The 27,829-nt window shown below is 40.6% G+C and overlaps 1 long non-coding RNA gene across 1 annotated transcript in view; it reads right to left on the reverse strand.

Moving 5' to 3' along the window:
* Positions 1-17,430, reverse strand: part of LOC147866124 (uncharacterized) — a 94,509-nt gene extending 77,079 nt beyond the window's left edge. Inside the window, exon 1 of the long non-coding RNA XR_015529467.1 lies at positions 17,351-17,430. This is a non-coding gene — a long non-coding RNA (uncharacterized LOC147866124). The remainder of the gene's footprint in view (positions 1-17,350) is intronic.
* Positions 17,431-27,829: the final 10,399 nt, after the last annotated feature.

Here is a 27,829-nt window from a genome sequence, read left to right on the forward strand (position 1 = left end):
GACGGTAACAACACGATTCTCACAAAAATGTGAGGACGGCCACCAAGAACCTTTCCCCGTAAAAGAAAACATTTGATTTAAAATCACGTAATAACTTATATACACATATGTATATTATCACATATATACGATCAACTATGTATACACGTGACCACATATGCCTATATTAAAGAAATCGTTATATTTAATAGCCAAAAATGACATAATCGAGATACGTAATCGAGGCATATAACTCTACGCACACGAGACATCCAAAAATAAGGGTTCAACGTAATACGCAATTGAGGTATTGACCTCTTACGCATACGAGACCAAACGCATATCATTTACAATAAAATCGAGGTGTTGACCTCATACGCAAACGTAACATATGTTCATGAATGTAATACGTAATTGAGGTATTAACCTCGTACGCATACGACACTCATCACATATTATTTATATGTCAAACGAGGTATTGACCTCGTGCACACATGTAAGCATTTTAGATAACCAATTAAATATCACTACAACATCATTTAATTAATGAAAATAATCTACATATTAACCATACACATGATTAAATAGACAAAAAATAACAAGAAAGATTACCAAAGTTCCTTGTTGATCCTTGTCTGCATGAAGGCCAACCGCACAACGATCGATCGCCATCCATCAAGAAGATAAGACCAACAAAAGAAACATTAGTACATAGGCTATGATACCAAATATTAGAGACATGTACTAAAGTAAGCATTAGATAAGGATAGATCTCGGTAGATAGAAAGAAAGGAGAGAGAGAAAGAAGGGTGCCGATCCACCCAACCACCCTCGAGCAAAGGGATCGAGATGGACTCGAGCCTCGATCGGCATCCCATACCACCGTCGTGGCGTCAAGTCATACCTGGTGCTGGTGCACTCGCTACAATAGTTGGCCCACCACAAGACAGAGTCTCGACGTAGTCAACAAGATAATGAAATGAGGGTAGCTAGGCCTCTATTTATAGCGATACCCAAGGCTCCCAGCCATGTTCACACTTGGCCTAATGGGTTGTCTCAATCCCGAGGATTTAAAAGTAATCCCCGCCTTCTTCACACTCTCGTTTAACCCTCACACTTATCCACGTGTATAGAATACTACGGTAAATTCTCACCACGGGATATTATATGGTCATGCCCATAACATCGTGGCATGAATTTCAGGTAGCCCAGGAATGGTTACCCACCCTCTAGTTCAACTGGCACGTGTTTCCACCACCCCTTCGCACATCTCCGACCGAAGCTGGAATGATCCATGTCATGCTGCGTTTCCTCCATACATACCTTGACGTCCCTGACCCCGACATTCAAGACAACCTTCATTTTTTGCAACTGTTGCTCATTCTCCTCGACTCTGGCCCTTACGAGACTCCTGTGTTCAAGCAATACTACCACCCGACGTGGGGTCTTGCGTTTGATTTGAATAACGGCCCCACACGTCGTCAATTGGTTGGCCTCTGGACCCGTGTCAGCGTGCTACCCGCCATCTACAAACGGGATTTTGAAACCATGATAGACACACGCTTCTTTCCCGCTTACATCAGTTTTGGTAGAAACCCCCCCCCCCCCCCCCCCCCCTCTCCCTTCCCCGGCTACAACACCTCCATGTGGATAGTTGGCCCCAAGAAGGACTTCTTCACAACAACCGATCAAATGCAAGAAATCCGCTTACCGCCCCTCAACATCAGACGTCTTCGCCACCATCTTCGCTGCCGACGAACCCCCCTACTCTATCCTTCTCGCCCCTGACGTCCCAAGCTCCCCTCCCACATTGCACCCAGGGGTGTGCACTCATTAGGTTGGGGGGGATGTTAAGCGCTTGGATTGCACCACATCCGGTCATGCAGAAGAGTGCATCAACAAGGGCGTAGTATGGCTAAAGGACCTATGAAGAAGAAATGGCAAGAGGAAAAAGGGCTAAGGGACATCCAAGTGTGAAAGGGCCATACCCTAAATGTAAATGCTATATAAACCACATTGTGGTGGCTTTGTAAGGGTTCTTCCATTTGTAAAGATCTCCCTATTGATTAAGAGCTCAAGCTTCCTCTCCTCTTTCTTGTAACCTTTAAGCTTAAGAGAGATTAGTGAGGTGTTTCATTAGAGAACACTAATCTCTCTTCCTTGTTGGTGCTAGAACTCTTAGCAAAGAGGGTTAATAAACATATTCATTACTCTTATTGTCTATATTCATTACCCTATTTTCTATGTGAGCGAGCTTGAGAGGGTGAGGGAGATATCGTGCTTAATCATCTATTAATCGTTAAGTGAGTGTGAGGCTCGGAGGTGTCCAACAACCATCTCCGCCCAATTCGTCATCAAAAGGGTATACGCTGGTCCGAGCTCCGCAAATGACATCGAGGAGTTAACTCTGTCGATACATAGATCCTACACAAGTAGAATAGCTAATTAGCTAAGATGTAGCTAATCAGCTACTGCCAATCTATAGTGTAGCAGCTAATTAGCTACATCTCATAGCTAATTAGCTAAGCAATATCAAGAGTGGTAGCTAATTAGCTACTGCCATACTTCAGTAGAATAGCTAATTAGCTAAGCAATATCAAGAGTGGTAGCTAATTAGCTACTACCATACTTAAGGAGAATAGATCTAGTATTAGTCTAGTAGCTAATTAGCTACATCTCATAACTAATTAGCTAAGCAGTATCAAGAGTGGTAGCTAATTAGCAGTACCAAACAATATCAAGAGTGACCGCTAATTAACTAACATGTAGCTAATTAGCAACTGTCAATCTATAGTCTAGTTACTGCCAATGTTTAGTTGTCAGCTAAGGTGGTAGAAAAACACAAGTGTAGTGGATAAATAACTTCATCGAAGTAGCTACACCTAACTACCAAAAGTACTGGCTAAAGAGAAGCCGCTAATTACCTGACATGTTGTAGAATCTCGTGGATTAAGGAGGTTGCATGAGGTGTCTGGTGCCGATGACGTTGCAACCGATGAGGAGATACCTAGCAACGTGGTTGAAAGTAAGAGTCCTACTATCACATCTCCTTCAGATCAGTTCCACCCTATTCTTTTGGAAGATTGCACTGAATTAGGCAACGTTGTGAAAAGCCATGAAATATTGGACCCAACATGTAAATCTAGGTTCATAACAACAATGTTTTTGTACACTCGATGCAACATTTCTTCGAATCCCAAAACCTTGATTGAACCCCACCGAGCCCCAATTGTTGATGATGTCCCACTAGATCCCACTCTACTTGAACAGTTAGCGCAAGACGCGGCTGGCGTGCAAACTGTTGTTGAGGCGATGGAAAGATTGTTGGAGGAGGACACACTTGCACAATGGGTGAAAGAAGCAAGGCTAAATGGGGGCCAAATGGGCAACCTTCTAGAAAAAGGTTGAAGAAGGGGCCATGATTGGGGACAAGACCAGTTACTCGGTCAAGGGGCTCTTGAATTGGATGTGTGGGATATGATTGTTAACTATTTCCTAGAAAATTATGAAGTTTTTCTATGATCTATTTGGACAAGTAAAACCTCAGATTGGTTGTTGCTTGATCCACATTATGTAATGGAACTCTATGATGGGTATTAAGATAATATTATTATTTTGTTGTAGATTATTTCATGTTCATTATGTTGTTTTGTGAGACTGTTAGCTACTTTGTGAGTGCGAATATGTTGGTGTTTGAATCTATTGCTCCTAAGACCGATAGCGGTGTGGAAACTATTGATGTTGTTGCGTGTTTAGAGGGCCCCATCTTGAAAGTAGATGTAGCAACTGACACAAATGTTCTTTCAGGGTAACTCCGTCATTAAGCATCACACACGAGGTTGCATTTTGCCCTAGCAAAAAGATAAGTCGACACATACGAGGACCAAACCCCATATTATACATCACACCTGAGAGGAAAGACCAATTAACATGATCATATGCTTTTTCCAAATGTAATTGTACCATAACCATTTATTGATGTGTATGTCGAGCATAATCTGTAGCCATTTGAACATTCAAAACATTATGCATTATATTTCTACCTGTAATAAAACCATATTGAGATTGAGGTAAGACTTCTGAAGTCTGTTGGATAATATCTTTGCAAACACTTTGTACAACCCTCCCATCAATGAAATAGGCCTCCATTGATGAAATGACTTCAGAGATGGTACCTTTGGTATCAATTTGATTAAGCCCACCTTCTAGCTCTCAAACATGAAACCAGAATCCCAACATTGTTGAAACATTTGTGTGAATGGACTCTTAAGCATGCCAACATACTTCATAAAAACTTCATTTGTAACACCATCCCAACCAAGGGCTTTACCATTTGGAAGATGTAACAATACATTTTCCACCTCAACTTCTTCAAAATCAGCACCCAATTCTTGACAAATATTTGTATTCACGACACTCCCAATTACATTATAAAACTATTGTCATGCTTTCAACACATCCTCATTAATAATCAACTCTTGCCCAATCAAATTCTTAAAATCAATAGCATATAACTCAATAACCTTGATTGGGTCTACAACAATGTCATCCCCTATCTTAATCTGTACCACATTTGAACAAGCCTATGGTGGTCTTAATCCTTGAAAAAACATATAAGATTATGATTGATTGTGTTACAGGCATGACCATATAATATCCCCATGTGAGAATTTACCGTAGTATTCTATACACATGGATAAGTGTGAGGGTTAAACGAGAGTGTAAAGAAGGGGAGGATTACTTTTAATCCTCGGGATTGAGACAACCCATTAGGCCAAGTGTGAACTTGCCTGGGGGCCTTGGGTATCACTATAAATAAGAGGCCTAGCTACCCTCATTTCATCATCTTTTGACTACGTCGAGACTCTGTTTCGTGGTGGTTCAACTCTTGTAGCGAGCGTGCCAACACCAAGTACGACTCGACGCCACGGCGGTGGTATGGGATGCCGATCGAGGCTCGAGTCCGTCTTGATCCCTTCACTCGGGGGTGGTCGAGTGGATCAACACCCTTCTTTCTCTCTCTCCTTTCTATCTCTATCTATCTATCATTCTTTTCTCCATATCATACGTTTACATTAGATCATATCTCTAATAGATTATCTATAAATCCCTCCTTTAATTGATGTAGTTTTGTTTGTTGATAACTTTGACAAAACAAATTCTTCACAATGTCCTATACTTGAACTTGAACATCCAAAAGCTCTTCATCATGCGGATTATTCATCAATAGTACATTGCATCGCGTAAGAATATATGAAAACTTATCAATCAATTTCTTACGTCTTTTAGCATTAGGCAACCTTACATACGATGAATATCATTGATGTTTTGTAGTGTTGTATCCCATGCATGCTATCCTTTTGAAATAACTTGTTCTAAAAACATACTAAAAATTTGTTGCATATAGGCATCAACACAACCCACTAATAATCATGGATACATTGAAGACCATAACTCAATGCATTGATTCCTACCAACCATATCAAATCCTCAAAATACTTGACTTCCATCACCAAAAAACGTCCATATGGATCATTATAGACTATATGTGGACAAAACAAATCACGAATAATCATGAAAACCCCTGAGTAATGATGTGATAACTATCCTACATAATATGCGGAATATCCACGCAAATGTAACACAAATATTGCTAAATCATGACACTTATGTTCAACTGCACATAAAACATCCCATTCTTTATCAAATAAAGTTTTCCATAATATATATTTCTTATGAGGAGAAGATGCCCTTCGCACATTCCATGATACCACTTTCATTTAAAACCTTTAGTAAGAACTTGCTCTTCATGAATGTACTAACTACTTGTTCAAGAGCTGCATAAGGATTCGTGTGTACTACATCCCCTCCAACAATATTAAGGTTTTGTTGTCTAGCTCCACGAGAACGAAGTCCTTGATTTAATTGAGGTCATACCACCCTTCCTGAAGAATCGAATTTTAATTGGTTGGACAAACTTTGATTTCGTACTTGTTTTTGTCAAGGATTTTTCTTAAATCCCTCATTCAATCTCAAATTATCTTTTGGTAATGCCTTACCGTTAGTATTTTTTGTGTCCCTTTGTATTGCAACACCCTTCCCTTTTATCTTATGCTTCACTTGATGCCACTCTCCATCTTCAACGTCTGGGTCATCATTAATGCATGCTCCATTCTCCTCCCCAACACCTCTAACATGACCATGAACTTTAGGATCTCGTTATAACCCATGAACCCATGAGATGTTCCCTCATCCATGACCATATCAACCATTGAGACAATATCATTCTCAACATCTTCCTTATTTTTCCCTTTGACATTATTTTCTAGGGATAGTTCACCATGATATTGGCATTCAGCCATAAAATGCCCCAATTTACCACATTTAAAACAATGTCCTGCAAAAGTCTCCCATTGAAGCTTAAAACAAAATCGACCAAATCGAGGTGTATCTATACTCAATCATCTTGGAAGTTTACAACTTGTATCCCATAACATGCAAAATCTACATTTGTTCAACAAATTAACATGAGGAGCAACCAAAACTTTACCAATTTGAGACATGAATCCTAGTAGTAAATCCCAAAAGAATGAGTTACTGTAATCAACAGTCACCCAAATTGGACATTGTTGTTTTACTAAATCTTTATAATCCACCACCGGAACCCATTCCATCACATGCACTAATCTTCTATCAAAAAAGATTCGTACATTTGCCATCAAAGCCGTACGGTGTTCTGACAATCAAAAAAACACATCATAGAAACCTCTTGGACCCACATAGACATCATCAACATAATTAAGCATTATGAATGAATTCAACCACTGTTTAATCCATGATACCAAAGGATGTTTGCTAGTGAAATACAAAATAACACCACGATCATAAAACTTGTCAAAAGTTGCTAACATAGACTTGGTCTCCATCACCACCTCTACAACATCCTCCTCCACACAATCTTTAGAATCTTTCTCATTTTTTTCCATAAAATCGGAAAGCAAAGCCTTAACAAAATCATAATGACTATCAATATTATAATCATCTCCAATAACATCTTTCCCACCAAGAATAGCAGCATATGATGTTTTCTCATGTTCTATAGAATCGATACACTTTTGCCTCTTGTCATTTTTCACAACCATCATTACTACCACATCCATCAACAATCATCAACTCACTTCCTATTGTTGTGTCAACCATCCTAATAGAGATTGAGAGAACTAACCTAAGATGATCTCTCTCTCTCTCTCTCTCTCTCTCTCTCTAGTGAAAACACACAATTATATTAATAAATGTGTGTAAAAATACTACTTACAATGGGTGTGACAATGGAGTATGGTCACCCACTAACTACACTACATGGGTAGTGGAACATGTTGAATTGCCAATAGGCAAGACGAACACTCCACCGAGGAAAGAATTTCCACTTGCTCCAATAAAGAAAATTGCCACATTAGTACTCCATTCAACTTTTGTAGATATGCTTTCACTCCATGTCTACCATCGAATATAAAAGCGTTGCACATATTCCAATTATGACGTAATCCCCAATATCTCAGAAATAGAAAAACGATCTCCATTTCTGATTTTGGGTCAACCTATGTAAATTGTGCAAACACCCATTGTCTAGGTGTCATATAACACCGTGATAAGACTCGCAAAATTTGAGAAATGTAATTCCAAATCTGACAAGCAATCAGGCATTGTATAAATCGATGAGTACTATCTTCCATTTGAACAGTGCAAAAGAAGCAATTACCTGCTGCTAGTCCACGACACTTTAGAGCTAATCCCAACAGCAGTCCTCCAATCAAAACTCTCCAAATGAAGACCTTTGCTACAAGTGGCAATTTAGAATGCCAACTACGTTGTAAGATCTGCCACCACCCATGATCAGATTTGTGTATTCCCCATTCTTCTTCAGCCTTAGATGGTAACCATCCAAGAGAATCGACAGAGCAATGATACAAAAGATTAGTAGTCCCTTGTAACAACGACGTTTGACCCTTTCAACACCAATCAATCCACGGTTGTTCTCCTGTTTGTAGAGGTAAGGGACCTTGCATCAATGGAATATTTTGTAGTTGTTCCCAAATAAACCCATAATTAGGTGGAATGCGTAATAATTGGGGCGCTTCAAGAAACTCCAAAATTCTTTGAGATGGAGCCTCAACTATATCTCCCACCTCTTTGACCCCCAAAAGAAACAAATGATTAAATTGAGAGTGCAATCTGTCCTTTCCTGGCCAACATAATAATCGAGAAGACACAATCAACTCTTTTTGCAAAGAATTACAATGCTCTCTACTAGGTGATGGTTTCCATACACATAACAAGAGTGCTTCTTGCCATGAGGTAACCAAGTATTGAACACATCTTGCGCCTGGAATCCTAAGTGAAATACATCCATTCAGTAATTGCCACCATGAAGCCTTAATCGTTGTCCTCCCATGTGTTAAACCCTTGTTCTCAATGAAATATTGAACAATAGATATCCATGGTTGTGAGTTTGAACACATGTCTTGTAATAATGAAAATCTACGAGCCATCATATGCTTAGATAAGTTCAATGTTCCAACTCCCCCCAAGCGCTTAGGGGTTGCTAGATGATTCCATGCAACCCAAGTGATTCCCATCTTATCCCTCTTCTTCCACAACAAATATTGAAGAGGTTATAAAATAGAATGCAAAGCTTCTTTGTCCATGGCAACAATGACAAGTAATATAGTATCATGGGTTCCATAATACATTGCACAACCTTAAAGCGTACATGAAATGGCCAAGATTGTGACTTCCAATACATGAACTTATCCCTCGACTTACTAGACATCCATTCAATCAATTGACCATTTGTAACATTCATTCCTAATGGATAGCCCAAGTGTCGAAAAAATAGAGTCTTTCTTCACCACGGATCCTTGCCATCCTAAACATTCCAAATCCCTTTCAGTACATGATATGAGACTAGACTTCCTCAAATTAATATGTAATCCGGAAGCCAATGCAAATTGGTTCCATACAAGCATCCCCTTCTCAAGATTCTCCCGTGAGGCTTGTAAAAACATGAAAGAATCATCAACCAAAGCTTGTGCTACTAGTTGCCCTCCAAACGGAAGGTGTAGACCCACAATGTCACCATTTGTTGCAAGCCTTGATAACATCACTAACAAGGGATGAGTAACAATAGCAAACAACAATGGGCTAAGAGGGCATCTTTGACGAACGGATCTTGTGAGGGCAATATCAATGTCACTCCCCCATTAAGCATTACTCGAGACACCGCATCTTGTCCTAATAAAAATATGAGGCGAGATATACGAGGTCCAAAGTCCATTGTATGCATTAACCCAGAAACAAAGGACCAATTAACATGATCATAAGCTTTCTCCAAATCTAATTGCACAATAATCAATTCTTGATGAGTGTTTCGAGCATAATGCATGGCCATTTGAACATTCAACACATTATGCAATATATTCCTACCTGCAATAAAACCATATTGGGCAGGATGTATCAACTTTGGCAAATACTTTTGTAATCTATTTGCCAAGACCTTTGTAAATATCTTATACAACCCCCCCATCAAAGAAATAGGTCTCCATTGATTAAATGACTCGGGAGATGTCACCTTTGGAACTAATTTAATTAGACCAACCTTCCAAGCTTGAGGCATACGACCAGAATCCCAAGAATGTTGAAACATCAAAGTTAAGGGCCCCTTTAAAATGTTCAAATATCGCTTAAAAACTTCATTGGTCAAGTCATCCCAACAGGGCTCTTACCATTAGGAAGATACCTTAAAACTGTGTCCACCTCATCCTCAATGCAATCTGCATCCAATTCATGACTAATGAGATCATGCACAATACATCCAACCACATCATAAAACTCATGACGTGCTCTACTCACCTCATTTGTCATTAACAATTGTGGGCCAATCAACTCTTTAAAGTAATAAACACATATATCAATTATTGTAGTAGGATCCACTATCCATTCATCCCCTTGTTTCACATGTACCACATTAGATCGAGCATAAGTAGGATGTAATGCTTGGAAAAACAAATGAGATTGACATTGATTATCTATGAGCCCATCCCTCAGTTGTCGCATCTTCGCATAACAATAACTTTGGCATTGCAACGGAGAAATAATAACATGCAATTGACTTTGGATATCCAAAAGCTCCTCATCTAATGGTGCATGTATCAATAATGCATTACACCAGGAGAGAACATGTGAGAATTGTCGAAGAAGACCTCTTCTTCATTGAGCATTAGTCACTCCATACATACGATGAATGATCTTAATGTTTCGTAATGTGATATCCCATGCTTTGACTCCTTTAAGATTCACTTCTTGTGAAAAATTTACCAAAATTTGCTCCATGAGAGAATTAAAGTGAGGTTGAAGCAAAAGAGAAGAGTTAAAGCGTAATGGAGACTTTCCAAATAAGGATTTATACATGTCAATTGCATGATTACAAACCTCCAAACAAATAGGAAAGTGATCTGAAGTTCCTACATCTTGTAGAACTTTCATACGAAGTGATGTCGGTAAAAAAGAATCATTGTGCATCACATACATTCTATCTAACCGACTCCATGTTTGTCTATGTTCAGCGGATTGGAAAGTAAAACCTGGATCATTCCCATGCAACCATGTCCAAACATCCAACTTGAGAACCTCCATAGTCAATGCATCCCAAGCAAGTTGCTCAAGATCATCCATGATTGAATGTTCAGACGTAGATTGAGAACCAAAAACCAACCATAAGGATCATTATGCACCACTTGAGGATAATATTTATCCCGCACGATTAATACCACACCTGAATAATGATTATTAAGATGTCCTGCATAGAATGATGAATATCCACGTAAATGAACTATGGATCTTGCTAGAATGACATCTCTCCCAACTCCTTCCTTGCCATTCCCTTCATTAGGAACCTCTATAGCTGAAGGACAATGACGATGGCATTCCTCCATAAAGTGGCCCCATTCACCACATCCAAAACAATGACCTGCAAATGTCTCCCACTTCAACTTAAAACAAAGTCTTTTCATACCAGGTGTGTTCATATGCACCCATCCTGGCCTCTTACGGCTTGTATCCCATAACACACAAAATCTACACTTATTTGTACCATTTGCATGTGGAGATACCAACACCTTACCCATTTGACTCATCAACTCTGGTAAAAGTGACCATAAAAAAGCATGCTTACAATCCACTATTACCTAAACAGGGCATTCTTGTTTTAACAAAGCATGATAGTCCACAATGGGGGACCATTGCATTACATGCACCAATCGTTTATCAAAAAACACATGAACTTTAGCCAACAATGCACTTCGATGTTCTGGTGAACGAAACTGTAAAGAATCAGATATGATTCTTGTGTAGCGGAACAGGTGTGAACTCTGTGTGTGTGTGTGTGTGTGTGTGTGTATGAGAGAGAGAGTGAGTGAGAGAGAGAGACAAGGAGTAAGACACAGAGTATACGCAAGGTAAATTATATTAACAAAGGAGAAAGACTCAAAAAAACATTATAAAAGGTGGGCGGAGGGTGCTTTATGTAGTCACCCTCTCTCTTCATTAACTACAAGACTCATGGAGCATGGGGAATGTGAAAGCTCATAAGTTATGTGTCATAGAATATGATTCTATGACTCATACTAAATGCTAGAATACAAAGAGGTGACATAATGGTGACTCTTGACCGTTGGAGTGTCTATTCACTCTCAAGGTGAGTTCACACACTAGACCAAGTTGAGCTTGATTCTCAACACGCCCCCTCAAGCTCAAGTCAGGTCGGTTTCAGACGGTATCCAAAATCCGCTTCAACTCGCGTCGACTCACATTTATGCGGTGTTGCGGAATCCGTGCTCCAACTTGCGTTGTGCGTAGTTGCGAAGTTTGTGCTTCGTCTTGCGTCTTTCTTCGCGGCTTTGTGCGGTAGATCGGCTATTCGCGGCTTCGTTGCGTGGTTGCGTAATCCACGCGTTGTTGCGTAGTGTGTGCGGCTTGCGGAATCCACATGTTATTGCGTAATGTGCGCGGTTTGCGAAATCCACGCGTTATTGCGTAATGTCTTCAGTACTCCCCCTCAAGCTTGGTAGGTCAGGGATCGTCAATCCGAGATCGGTCATGAATTGCCACAGCTTGTCGGCTCCTAAGGCTTTAGTGAAGATGTCGGCCGTTTGAAGATTTGTGCTAATGTGTTGTAGGTCGACATCGCCAGCTAGAACGCGCTCTCGGATGAAGTGATAGTGTACTTCGATGTGCTTTGTCCGCGCGTGGAACACCGGGTTCCGAGCCAGATAGATACTACTCATGTTGTCGCAGTAAAGGGAAGTCGGATCCTTGATGGGTACACCCAGATCCTTCAAAATCCTCTTGAGGCATACGGCTTCACACGCAACTACGGTTGCACCCTTGTATTTCGCCTCCGAACTCGAAAGAGCGACGGTAGGCTGCTTCTTGCTACTCCAAGATATTGCTCCACTGCCGAGGGAGAAAACAAATCGGGAGGTTGATCTTCTATCGGCTTTGTAGCCGGCCCAATCGGCGTCTGTGTGCCCCTCGAGACGTATTGGCATCGCGGTTTTGTAGAGTATGCCGCAATCCATTGTGTCATTCACGTATCATAGAACTCACTTAGTGCAATCCAAGTGAGTATCACGCGGTGTTTGCATGAATTGGCTAAGGAGACCGACCGGATAACTGAGATCGGGTTGTGTGATCGTGAGGTAGATGAGACTCCCGATGAGTTGTTGATACTGAGTCGGCTCACACGCTTTGGTGCCGGAGTTCGCATCCAGTTTGTGATTGCAATCGAGCGGGGTTGCCGCGGATTTGCACTCAGCCATCCCGAACTTGTATAACAAGTTGAGGATGTAGTGTCATTGAGAGATAATGATTCCGGCCGGAGCCCAAATTACCTCGATGCCGAGGAAGTAGTGGAGCTCCTTCATGTCCGTCATCTCGAACTTGTCGGAAAGGAGGGATTTGACCTTATTGATTTCAACGAGATGTTCACCTCCAATGACTAGGTCATCCACATATAAGATGATGACGATCAAACTTGCGGAATCGCTTCGGATGTGGAGGGAGTTGTCTGATTTTGACATACGGAAGCCGATTTGATGAAGATATTGAGTTATCTTCAAATTCCAAGCATGCGGTGCTTGCTTGAGGCCGTAGAGTGGCTTTTTGAATCGGCATACAGCTTTCGGATGAGTGCTCGAGTTGAAGCCAGGTGGTTGTATCATGTACACCTCCTCTTCTAATTCACCTTGTAGAAAGGCGTTCTTAACGTCCATTTGATGGAGGTGCCACCCTTTCGCCACAGCAAGCACAATTACGGTCCGTACCGTCGTCATCTTTGCCACCGGGGCAAAGGTCTCTTCGTAGTCAACTCCGTGTGTTTGGGCGTAGCCTTTCACTACGAGTCGCGCTTTGTAGCGGTTGACGGAACCATCGGCGTTGTACTTCACTTTGTAAATCCATCTGCATCCGATCGCCTTTTTGTGCAGTGAGGTGGGAACAAGATCCCACGTCTCATTCTTGCGTAGTGCCTGCATCTCCTCGTTCATGGCTTCGATCCATCGCAGATCCTTGGTTGCTTCAGAAAATGTTTCTGGCTCGCATATTGTTGCCACCTTCATCATAAAGCCGTAATGGTACGCCATATAATCGTTGTTGCCGAATCGGCTTACGGGGTTCTTTTCACGGGTGGATCGGCGGAGCTTTTCATTTGCAAAGATGAGGGCTTTCTTAGCTCCAATTGGTACCTCGAAACCGCCGAACTCACTGTCTAGTGAGTGAGTCGAGTCATCGTCGTTGAAGTGATCGTCTGCGTATTCCGCCATTTTCGCCTTGCCTTTGTCCATCTTCGGGCTAGGCCATGATGTGCTTTGATCGTTCAAAGGCTCTTGTGGTCCACTCATTCGGGTCATGATCGGACTTTCTTTGAATATACGCGTAAGTCGATCTTCATCCTCTAGCTCTTGTTCGGCGGATTCCGGGTTGAGCGGAGTCGGTGTCGGAGTTGTCTTTGGTGCGTACCAGGATGCGGACTCGTCGAAAACAATGTCTTGACTTATGTGAGATTTTCAAGTTGAGGGGTTGTAGCACTTGTACCCCTTTTGCTCCAATGAGTATCCTATGAGGATACATTTCTCCGACTTCGGGTCAAGCTTTTGACGCTTCTCATCGGGGATGTGCACATACGCTATTGCGCCGAATATCCGGGTGTGCGATAAGTTCGGCTTCTTTCCAAAGTATTTTTCGTGCGGAGTGACCTCGTGCACGCCGGATGTTGTGCACCGGTTCATTAGGTAGACGGCCGTATTTGCAGCTTTGGCCCAATATGACTTGGGCATATGCTTCTCGTTCATAATGGCCCGCGCTACTTTGAGGATGTGCCGATTTTTGCACTCGGCTACTCCGTTTTGTTGCAGAGTATGTCGGCACGTGAATTCTCGCCGATTTCCTTCCTTTCGGAGATACGCCGTGAAATCATCCGAGAAGTACTCCTTGCCGCCATTCGATCGAAGACAACGTACATGTCGGCATGTGGCTTTCTCGACTTCATTCTTGAATGTTTGGAAGTGTCTGAACACTTCGCTCTTTTGCCGCATCGGGTAGATCCAAGTGTGCCTGGAGAAGTCATCGATGAAGAGCACATAATATCGGCATCCGTCGAATGTAGCCGTCTGCGCCAGTCCCCATACATCAGAATCAACTATGTCGAGTAGACCTTTGCTCACGTTCCGCTCTTTCGGGAATGGGTGTCGGTGTTGCTTGCCGAATTGGCACGCTTCGCATACACCTTCAATCTCCTTCTCTTTGAATGTTGGGAGTCCGATGACGACTCCTTTCGATTTCATTGCTTTGAGTTTGTTGAGATTGATGTGGCCAATTCACTTGTGCCACAACTCTATGTCGGAGTCGGCTTTCATGCCCTTTGCGAACATGGCCGATTTCATCTCGTGTGAGTCGAGAATGAACATTCGGCCCTCTCTTCGTCCACGTGCGATGAGTCGGCCCTCTTTTTCGATGAAGCAACTGCCTTGATTAAATCGAACTTGCATCCCTTGCTCTACAATTTGACCGACGGAGACCAAATTCTTCGTAATGGTCGGTACATGCAAGACATTTTTAATGTAATTTTGCTTACCTTCTTTTCCGAACGGAACATTGCCAATGTGCCGAATTGGGTGTGTAGTGCCATCTCCGGTTTCAACATAACCGGGTCGCTCCGGCTCTCGAAGTTCAAGAAACCATTCTTTATGAGATGTCATATGGTTTGAGGATCCGGAGTCAACAAACCATATGTCCTCCGGATTGAGGGCACTAGTTGAGGTAGAGGCCGACATAGAGTTTGCTCTATGTTTCATCATGAACATTCTGCCATGGTCGGAGTTGTATGCGTACATTCCGCCACGATCCTCGTAGTCGGAGTTATGCCCGTACATTCCGATATACTCTTCGTAGTTGGAATTGTGCGCGTAATTCGTGAGTTGTCGGCTTGTGGAAGCCGATTCACGCATCTTCTTTCGGCACTCTTCTTCGTGGTGGCCGAGCTTTCCGCAATATCCGCATTTAGTTGCGTTTTGACGGCTCGGGCCAGAGTGGAAGCTCCCCCTTCTTGCGAAGGTTCCTCGTTGGCTTCCGTTTTGCGGCTGAAATTGGGAGTTGTTGTCGTAGGTTGGAGCTCGTCCGCCTTGTCCTTGGCCGAATCGGCCTCTCGCTCGTACATATCCTCTTCCTTCGTTTGAGTGCGTGTAGAGCATGTGGCCTTCCGACTCATTGCTCCTTGTACGCATGTGGTTTTCTTCGACCAATAGCATTGATTGGAGCTCGAAGAAGGAGGGAGATTTCTCCCTTGCTAGAACGGCGGTTCGCATCACGTTGAACCATGGTGCGAGGCCGCCGAGGCATATTTGCACCATCTCATCATCATCGATACTTACATTTATTGAGCCGAGCGAATCGCAAAGCTCCTTGATCTTCGAGGTGTATGTCGTGATGGACATGTCCCTTTGTTGAATGTTGTTCAACTCTTGGCGGAGTTGAAGCCTTCTTGCGGTTGTGTTCCCCGCGAAAATCTTTCATAGATTTTCCCATGCCTCGTTCGGCGTCTTGGCTTCACAAATGTAGCCGAGCATGTGATCGTGAACATATGTCGCCAAGCAATACATCACGCGCTTGCGGCTTGCGGCTTGCGGCTTGATCCCATGTCGCGTATCCGGGAGCCGCTTCGGCGGGTCGGTCTTCATGCACTCCTTTGATGTAGCTCCAATAGCCTTGTCTGACAAGGTATTGGCGCATCTTGTACTCCCAAGATGCGAAGTTGTTTCGATCCAACTTCTCGGTAGGGACAGCACTCCCCATTTGAGTATTCATTGTGTCGATTCTTCTTCTTTTTCTTCTCTCTTCAAATGCGAGCTATGTGACAGGAACTATACGCTCCCCTATGAACAACGCTTGGCCACAACCGAGCTTAGAATCAAACACAGAAAACGGGAATGAATGCACGACACAAAAGTGAGAGAAGAGCACACAAGATGTTTACGTGGAAAACCCAAACTAGGGAAAAACCACGGCAGCCCACAGGCTGCAAACTATCACTATGTTACAATGTACAACAGTAAAGCACCAAGGCAACAACCTCGAGCTTTCTATCTTCGCCACAGGTGGCGGTTACAACAGAGGCAACGACCTCTTCCTCTCTCTCTCTCTGTACACAGTTACACGCTCTGATCTTGCGCAAACAAGAATAACAACACACAATCAATAAGTTTGCCCTAAGTCATATTTATACTGATACGACTTTTCGGCTATTTACAAATATAGCCTCGATGGACTCTCAGAAACATATTTATGAATATGTCTCTTCATCCGGTGAGCACTGCTCACCGGGCCTACATCATCCGGCACTTGCCGACTACTTGCTATCCGGTTCTCACTAGGTCTGCACCATCCGGCTCTCCGTAGCTGGGTTCTCCTCATCCGGTTCTCACCAGGTCTGCACCATCCAGCTCTCCGTAGCCGGGTTCTCCCCATCCGGTTCTGTCCGAGTCTACACCATCCAGCTCTCCATAGCTGGGTACTCCTCATCCGGTTTCGGCCGAGGCCGAGTTTGCTCATCAGCACTGTTCTTCTCCCTTCCCATCCGGAGGGACCTGTCTCCCAACACTATGTAGCGAAGCTACAATAGCGATGAGCCGGTTCTTGGTCGTCGATGTGGAGCACAACACACGATCACGATGAAGCGAATGGGCTAGATCAAGCTACCAAATCGCTCTGATACCATGTAAAGAATCAGATATGATTCTTGTGTAGCGGAATAGGTGTGAACTCTGTGTGTGTGTGTGTGTGTGTGTGTGTGTGTGTGTGTGTGTGTGTGTGTGTGTGTGTGTGTGTGTATGAGAGAGTGAGTGAGTGAGTGAGAGAGACAAGGAGTAAGACACAGAGTATACGCAAGGTAAATTATATTAACAAAGGAAAAAGACTCAAAAAAACATTATACAAGGTGGGCGGAGGGTGCTTTATGTAGTCACCCTCTCTCTTCATTAACTACAAGACTCATGGAGCATGGGGAATGTGAAAGCTCATAAGTTATGTGTCATAGAATATGATTCTATGACTCATACTAAATGCTAGAATACAAAGAGGTGACATAATGGTGACGCTTGACCGTTGGAGTGTCTATTCACTCTCAAGGTGAGTTCACACACTAGACCAAGTTGAGCTTGATTCTCAACAGAAACACTACATCATAAAACCCTTGTGGTCCTGCATATATATTTTTAACACAATTTGGTGACACAATTGTGTTCAACCATTGTTTAATCCAATTAATGTATGGGAGTTTCCCGGTAAAAAATAATATAACCGCACGATCATAGAATACATCAAAAGATTGCAACACTACCTTAGCATCAATTTCCACATCATGCACATCCTCATCAATGCATTCTTTCGCTTCATTTTCATTTTCTTCCACAATATCAGACAACAAGGTATTGGCAATTCCCCATAAATTATCCCAATTACAATGATCCTTGTCAACCTCATGTACATGTATTACTTCGGCATATATCAATTTTTTCTCATTAATTTCTTCAACACCCTTAAACCTCTTAGGGCTTCCAATGTCTTCCTTTTCACGATTACATTCAACCATCACATTACTCATTTTCAAATCAATTGTTTCCATATCGATGTCCCCCACAATTTGTGAGGAATTCATGTTTATATCCATTATTCTTGAGGTGATATCGATCTAGGATAAAAACAAATTTCCATGAACCAGAGAGACAACCGGAACTCACCGATTGAAGAGGTTGAAGATGATGAAGACAATAGATGACCCGCAATGTGTGTTAAGTATGTGGATGCCGATAACACAAGATTCCTTATTTCCATTGCTACTTCTCGTACAAACCACCAAATTTAATGTGTTATATCTCGTTACGAAGCTATAATCGAGGGCTTTCTAACACTTGTCTTTGTGCCCAATTCCCTCTCTCTCTCTCTCTCTCTCTCTCTCTCTCTCTCTCTCTCTCTCTCTCTCTCTCTCTCTCTCTCTCTCTCTCCTGTCTAGTCTCCCTCCCTCCCTCATGTCTGTGTAGTCTCTGATTCAATAGTGGTTGCCTTTGGCTATGGCTTCCTCTCGGTGATTTTGTCTCTCTGTCTCAAGTTTAACATTTGAAATTTTCCTCTAACCTAACTAGTAAACCACATAAACGGCTTAACCGGTTTGTCAAGGCTCAAGCCAAGCTAAACTGAGCTCAAACCGTTTAGCTAAGCTCAAGCCTAAGTCGAGCCGAACCAAGCCTCTAAACCGCTAAGCCCTTTTAAACCAGTTTAGGCTTGAGCCGAGCCATCAACTATCCCTATCTCTATGGCTTGAAACAAGCTCCAAGGGCATGGGACTCAAAGATAACACAATATCTTCACCGGATTGGCTTCAAACAATTGAAATTTGACAACTCACTACATGTTCACGAATATTTGATAAGGCCCCCTTTTTATCATCTTGTAAGTTGATGACCTAGTTCCATTACTTCCTACGAATCGAGGTCTTCTGAAGACCCGATGGGATCTTACTCATGCAACGCCATTACATTTTGAACCTATTGAATTTAACGTGACCAAGTGTAAGCCCATCTTTAACCCCATTAATCAGAACTTAAAATTGCATGAAGACTCTAGCAACACATGCGAGCCTACACAATATAGGAAAATAATTAGAAGTCTCACCTATCTAACTATCATGTGGTCCAACTTGAGCTATATGGTCAAAATTCTAAGCCAATTCATGCAGACACAAAGTGACGTTCACTTGAATTGTGCAAAATGGGTATTATATAGGTCAACAACACCCTTGATCAAGGAGTCTTCTATAAGAAGGGCGTGTTTATTTGACACGAAGGGTATACTTATGTGGATTGGGCCGGAAACGCCACGGATCGCAAATTGACATCTAGATTTGTGTTTTCACTTGTAATCGAAGAAGTTTCCTAGGGCAATAAGAAGCAACTGACATTTGCATTGTCAAGCACGAAAGCACAATATAGGGGAGCAATCATAGCTACTTGTGAAGTCATTTGGCTCAAGATTTTATTGAAGGATCTAAATGAATTGGTCTACGAATGATCTATTGTGACAACCACAGTAGCATCCCACTTGCACGAATCCAATGTTTCATGCCTAGACTAAGCTCATTGAGATGTATAACCACCAACTTAGAACTGATTATAGAAGGAGACATTGATCTCTAACATATCGACACTAGCATTCAGCCTGTTGACATTTTCACTAAGGCACTTGGAGTTGACAAGCTACGACAATGCTCAATGAGCCTTGGACTACGTACACAACTTGCCGAGTTTGAAGGGGTAGAAAGCATGACAATGAACAAGACCTACTCGATGTAAAGGACGAGGACCAAAGTATGGCAACTCAATGTGAAGGACATGATGATGAACGCGATGAGTACCAAGGACATCCAAACTACGCCTATGGTTGAACAGTTCCGTAGCTTTATTGGCATTCAATTCCTTTGTATCCACTATTATCTTCCCTACACACTCATATCGATATATAACATCTTCCAAGAGAAAATAGCATACCACCATTGTGGTCTTGTTTCTTAGTGCCCTTCTTTCTACATTATTTGTGTGATATTCCCTAGCAAGCGCCACGTATTTCATTTAACCCATTCCTATCATCATAGTTGTTAAGTTCATCTAAGTCGTTAAGCCATTAAGTTGATAAATGCTCAAATCAAACCAAACTGAATGAATTATAAATTCCTTAAATTCTGAAATGGAAAGAAAATCAAATTGAACAAGTTAAGCCATGAAGGAGCGGTTTTGCAATTCAGCTCGGCCCCAAACCAAACTCCTTCCAATTACTAAGATTTACTTTGATAATGGCATCTATGATAGGAGCGACATTTCCAAACATTCAAGAAAATAAAGCTCCAATAAATTCAAGGGGAATATATTTATGATGTAAGTATGTCGAGATGACCCTTTTGTGAAGAGACAATGTTGTCTTCTAAAAGCATAATCATATTCGATATACATCAAAGTTCTTGCTGAAATGGGGTAATTCTCCTATGGTGGGCAGATCATCATCAAGGCCTCAATGGAACTACCAAGCACCCCGATGGTTGTTTCCGGTTTCCAACAGCGTCTAGGTGTTGTAAATCTGTATAGATATGGTACAAATTATTAGGTTATTGGAGTTGTTTGGATACGTTTGTTGAAAATGAGGTGGGGACTATGTCCACTTTGGTGGGAAGGCCAGAGTGAGGGCTGGTGAGAGGAACTTTGGGTGTTCTATGATGTAATTTTGTTTGCTAACTAATGCGAAGTAGTGTTTTTTTGGAAAAAAAAAACAAAAACAAAAACACCCAAGTATATTTGAATAACATTATGTATTGGAAAAAAATTATCAAACCTAAGTAAGATGAAGTCATACAAACAACTAAGTTCACATAAAATAAGTAAAGACGCTAAAATATTAGGAAAGTCTATTACAAAAAACATAGACTTTTGATTAGTTAACCTCTATTAAAACCCAGGGAAATTGAAGGTTTCTATAGGTATACATGATTTAGAATGAATAAAGCTAATTGAATCATAATATCTTCTAATAGATTTCTAACTTGTGAAACATAATTTAGAGAGTCATCATCTCTTTTAAATAAATCCACTACGTCATGTATTGATGGGGTCTAAAGAGGATATGAACACTTGGATGCATAGTACGTAATATTCGTGTCCGTTAGCCCAAACATTCGTTTTCATACATCTGCAAACGAATGCGTATGTTATTAAAACATTCTTGTGTTTTTTTTTTACACTTTTTACCTTAACTTTCTAACCCTAAAAAAAATTTACCTTATAATAAATAATGAGTGCAAAAGTATGGTCTAAAGAGGATATGAACACTTGGATGCATAGTACGTAATATTCGTGTCCGTTAGCCCAAACATTCGTTTTCATACATCTGCAAACGAATGCGTATGTTATTAAAACATTCTTGTGTTTTTTTTTACACTTTTTACCTTAACTTTCTAACCCTAAAAAAAATTTACCTTATAATAAATAATGAGTGCAAAAGTATGGTATTTACCATACTTCAAGGGTATTTTTCATACGCGAATGATAAGAATGTTCGCGAGTGCGAATGCACAAATGATACGTATGCATCATACTATGCGTGGATGTATATATATATATTATAATGGTGCCCAATACCTTTAAGAAAATTAACTAAATCTAAAGAGGCAATATGACCTAAACAAAAGAGGACTATCTCCTCCATTTGTTTCCCCTTCATCACCTTCTACATAATGTCCTCCCATTCACCTCACCCTTAGTCACATCCACATAGTTGTTATAATTTGTTTATTTATACATGTATGTACATGCATATAATTGCAGACAAAAAAACCAGTGAGTGCATATAACTAGAAAAAGTTATCATTAATCTTGCATTTTACATGTATTCCATCAAAACCAACATGGGCATTGGTTACGATTGGCATGTTTTTGGTTTTAAGAGCTCATTGACTTTTAATTCAAGCCTTAAACATTTCCCCGATTACATTATGTGTAAAGCAAACGAATCGAGCTAGCAAGAAAATAAACACAATATTGATTCTTTTGAAGTAGTATTCAAGTGTCCGAAGTGAGGCATCAAAAAGCATGACGATATCTAAAAGTTAGAAACCCTCCATAGCAAATAAAGAACACCAATTATGTTGTACAACTTGAGATTAATCCATATACACCTTTATTACTGAGGATATATGCAAAGGGCTTACAAAAATGGCCACTGACAAGGCAAGAGATCCTTAAAGTTTCAAGTTGAATTAATGCTTTAATGGAAATAGGAACACATGTTTGATAAGTTATTTGTTTAATCTGCACTACAACATGGTATGTCTCACTATTTGAGTACAAATTGGATAAAACCTATATATAAAGAGGGAGATATAAATAATGTAAACAACTAGAAAATAATGGTTGGTTCTCTTATAGTGAAGTTTTATATACATAATGGAAGTAAAGTTAAGTGCATGGGTAAAAGAGGATGGAAGGAGTGCATGTGGACAAACAAGTTTTTGAAATCACCATAGCACCATTGATCATATTGTCATTGCTCCAATCCCAATGATCAATAACCATTTAAAAGGTAATGGATTATATGTTGCTTCGTAGACCTCAAAAGTTTTTTGTATGATGCTTCCATTGCTTCGTAATCAAAGTCAAATGAATGGTTGCAATTTTTCTCTGTCACTATTAGTGTTAATAAGGATGTCCACTCCCACAAACTCTCTTTGGTTTATCCATTAATAGATTGGAACAAATGGTTGACAATTTTCTCTGTGAATGATAAGGCATTGAACCATTATGATGGAAATTTCATTCATCATGAATTTGTTATACTTCGGCGATGCGAAACAAAAGCTTACGCGTTTTAAGTTGTGTCCATATCTCTAAAACAAAAGTCATGTTTGTGAAGACTCAAAATAAAGATAAAACACTACAATCAATTATGAAATTTTCGAATCCTGAAATACAAATAAAGTGTATGTGCACCCACCACTTCAAAGCAATAAAGAGGACTTGAAGAAAAAACAAAATGTTGGCTTCTCAATAAATATATTTTGTTGCTTTTTTCTAACGTTGATGCTTCTCTATGGGTTGTATCATCTCTAACTCCAATAAAAAAAACTTGAATCCGTTTGAAGTTGTTTTGCATGAAGATACAAAATCATACTACTACTTCTTGAGACAAGAATCACTTCCCAATTGAGATCATGCTCTTGAGAGGGTTATAAAGTACATGCTTTGATGCTTATTTGATGTTTGGAAACTACCTAAGAAGCAAATAAAGAGTTTGAACGACAAATAGAAGCACAATATTGAGTTCCTAGTTGTTATAGGCATAACCTTTTGAACCAATTCTATAGTTAATTGTAATCGAATAATGGTAGGATATTTGGGAAATTGGTCATCCAAGGATTTGGGAGAAACTCGTGTGGACCTATGATACGTGGGAACACATGGTAGTTTTGGAGCCTTAGGTATTGAGCCATATAAATGGGTCTAGCTACCTGTTTCATTACAACATCTTGAGACATTGTTGAGACTCTATTGGTGAGGCTTAGCTCTCTTCTCTATACCGATTATTCAACAACCAAGGTATAACATAAGGTAACACTCAATGATATGGGACATCAATGATGTTTTATGTTCATCTCATGTCCTTGGCTCAAAGGGTGGTCAATGTGGTTAAGCACCTCAATCCATTCTTCTCCTTAATCTCTTAGGTCATCGTTAGTTTGATTTGTAATATAAATGAATGCATGATACACATTATTTGAAAATGTTTGCTTTAATCCCATAGGCCATTTTTATCTTTGAGGACAAAGAAATGATGTATCTAATAAAGGCAACATGTAGAAAGGTTATATGGGAAAACCCAACTAGTAATGAACTAATATTTATACATGAAGGAATATTCAAATCATACATGAAGGATATCACCTATGAAACTTTGATTAATCGATAGAAGGCATGTACAAGTCTAGTTTTCTCCATAGCCACAAAGGATTTCCCAAGTCCTCAATTGTTAACATGCCACTTGAGGCATGGACACATCCCATATTATCCCAATAACATGACCATGAGTTCATTGTGGGCAAATACAATTAGCAATTCATAAATTGCCACTAGTATGGAGTGGATCCATAAATTGGAGTGTGGTAATAATGCATGAAATACAAATTGGGCGATAGTTAACACCTTATGCACTCACAAAATGTAGGCCTATGCCCAAACCATACCATTAAGGTAGTACCTCTGAAGTATATGTGTTGCATCCTTGAGGTTGTGTTTCTATGTCTAACTTCTTAGTTCAACTAATAAATTGCCACAAATAACTTTCCACAACCCAAGGATTGGAAACAATGCCATTTCCTAATAAATCTTGGTAAAATTGGATGGATTTTGGGATGACATGCTAGTTAATGGAGATCAGAAGATTAAAGGATTAGATTGATGACAAACCACTTTATCAACATGTTGTGATTATAGATGTCCATAAGTGAAATTTGAAGTGGTAGAGTGTGGAATTTGAATAGATATAAGCAACACCACAAGTATGTGAAAAGCTTGGTAAAAGGATATACGTAGCGTTACAAGTAGGAATCCGCATTGGTTCAATTTTAGCTTAACTGGTTTGGCATTGTCTAAACCAAACTTGTTAAGCGTTAACCACTTTGGGAGTTTTCAAACTTGAACCAAACCAGTTCCTAAACCGGTTTAAGAGCTGGTTTAACCAAACCCATTAGTCTTAACCAGGTCTAGAATAGGTTTAGCCCAAAACAATTATGTTTGGTTCGAGCCATCCCTAACTAAGCCCAAACCGGTTAACCGAGTCGACTCTTAGTTACAAGAGAGAGACTTTATTTTCGTATTCAAATGTTAAATATGATCAATGAGACAAAAAATATTATATTTCACGTCATACTTTACCAATGAAATGTTCATGAACTTTACCAATGAAATGTTGCAATTGAGAGTGCACATTGTGAATGTGAGAAATTTGTGTAAGGATTGGTTTTGGTGGAAGATATGTGGAAAGCATAATTGAATGTGATTAAAATCAGAGGGCATTGTATGAAAGCATGTGATACTCAGACTCCTGAACTTGTTTTGAGCAAAGAGTGCATACTCCACTACTCTCATCACTTGTGCCCCAATGCCTTGTCTTATAGAGAGAAAGAGAGAGCCCATATGGATGTAGCTTAGTTGTTAAGGTTGCCCAATGGAGACCAGGTGGTCATGGTTTCAACCCCTACATTCCATAGTGACATCTAGTGAAATAAGAGATACTTATGGAGTAATAAAGAGGTCAGAAATTTGGGTTTCGAACCCAAGATGTAGTGCTAGTAGTGTAACGACTTACCACTAGTATAAACTAATTACAATAAAAAGAGACATCGAGCAAGCGCATGCACGCACGTACACACGCACACACCTAAATTCATATGTGTGTGTCTGTGCGCACGCATTTGATCAATGAAGTTGGGTTTAAAGCTTTTGTTTTTTGCTTCTTTTTTCTCAAGGCAGGCAGGGTTAGGGACACGACACGAATGGGCAAACATGGTGTGTGGGATGCAAATGCTCGTGAACGTGAATGTGAGGGGGGGGGGTAAAATAGAAAGAAAAGATGGAAGCACGCGGGCGGGCAGGCGGGCAGGCGGGCGGGCAAATCCACACGAAAGGACCCCAACTTCCAAATCCATGGGAAGGATGAGAGAGAGAGAGACGGTGTGTGTGTGTGTGTGTGAGAAGATAAATAGACACTCTTAAGAGAGAGAGAGAGAGAGAGAGAGTGAGAGTGAAAGTAGAGACTCTTAGGAGAGAGAAAGATAGAGGAACCGGAGACTATTAAGAGAGAGAGAGAGAGAGAGAGAGAGAGAGAGAGAGAAACTAGAGGTTATTGAGAGAGAGAGATAGAGGGAACTAGAGACTATTTGAGAGAGAGAAAAACTAGAGACTATTAAGAGAGAGAGAGAGAGAGAAACTAGAGACTATTAAGAGAGAGAGGGAGAGAAAGTAGAGATTATAGAGAGAGAGAGAGAGAGAGAAACTAGAGACTTTTAAGAGAGAGAGAGAGAGAGAGAGAGAGAGAGAGAGAGAGAGAGAAGCGTTCCCCCCCAATCCGAGTTTTAAAAGCGGTGGTTGTGTATGAGCGGTTCAAGCCTTTCTATTTTATTTTAAATTACATACATCACATGCATGCATCCATACATACATACATACGTACACACATGCCATGCATACATACATACATACACACATGCCATGCATACATACATACCATCCATCCATCCATATATGCACATACGGTTTACGGTACATGTATATACATCCATTCTATACGGTATACGCATTCAAAATACGCGTATACATACATACATACATTCATACGTTAGATTATAAAAACTCTTGCTTTAGGTTACACCACCACCGAAAAGAAACTCAAATTGAACTGAACTGAACTGAACTGTGAACTGACAGTCACGAGAAGCTTCCCAATCCTAATCCATGGCGCCTGCTTCTTCCTGTTGACCTAATTTTCCACACAGGTACCTTTCTCTCTCTCTCTCTCTTTGTGTGTGTGTGTGTGGAAACTGAACTGTTAAGTCACGGGAAGTATCCATGGCGTTCTTCTCTTCTTCTTCTTCCTGAGAAATTTCCAGTTTTCCTTCCATTTTACTTCTTTCGATTACTGCAAGTAAGTCTCTCTCTCATTCTCTCTGTGTGTGTATAAACTGAACTGGTAAGTCACGGGAAGTATCCATGGCGTTCTTCTCTTCTTCTTTTTCCTAAGAAATTTCCAGTTTTCCTTCCATTTTACTTCTTTCGATTACTACAAGTAACTCTCTCTCTCTCTGTAAACTGAACTGCTAAGTATCCATGGCGTTCTTCTCTTCTTCTTCTTCCTGAGAAATTTCCAGTTTTCCTTCCATTGTACTTCTTTCGATTACTGCAAGTAAGTCTCTATCTGTGTAAACTGAACTGGTAAGTCACGGGAAGTATCCATGGCGTTCTTCTCTTCTTCTTCTTCCTGAGAAATTTCCAGTTTTCCTTCCATTTTACTTCTTTCTATTACTGCAAGTAAATCTCTCTCTCTCTCTCTCTCTCCTACATGATTTTTGCATCCATGTCTTCATCCATGTTCAGCTTGTTCCAAACGCTGGATCTAACGTGCTACCACAGCTTCTCTTGCTTAGTAGGAGTTAGCCATTCGTTTTCTTAAATTTTAACATCACTTCCTTCTGTTACAGACGAGTTCGTGTGTGTGTGTGTTTCTCTCTCTCTCTCTCTCTCTCTCTCCTTGATTCTGGCGTCCATTTGATTTTCATAAGCTTTCTCTGCAAACAATCCTTCCCCTTCTTCCTTCTTTCTGCCGTTTGCTTCAGGAAACCATCGTCGATGATTTATGCACTCATTTCTTTTTGCAGGAAAATTCTCATTCTTTCTTTTTACTTGTAATTTTCATACCGGTAAATCCTCTTTCTTTCTTTTGCTGGAAAATCCTTGCTCTCTCTGCAGACGTTCCTCGAGCTTTCTTCTACCTGCATTTATATGTAGGAAAAAAATTCTATGTTTTAATAAAAAAACATGGCACACTATTTTTTCTTTGGAAAATCATCCTCCCTTTCTTCTTGTCCTTTTACGTTTTTTTCTCGCAGAGAATCTCCATTCTTTTTGTTATGATTGTCTTTTCCTGTGCAGGA

Source organism: Azolla caroliniana, unplaced genomic scaffold, assembly GCF_043228905.1.
Source record: "Azolla caroliniana isolate FFs.n. ecotype wild unplaced genomic scaffold, voAzoCaro1.0.p SCAF_3, whole genome shotgun sequence".
In the NCBI taxonomy this organism is placed as follows: Eukaryota; Viridiplantae; Streptophyta; class Polypodiopsida; order Salviniales; family Salviniaceae; genus Azolla; species Azolla caroliniana.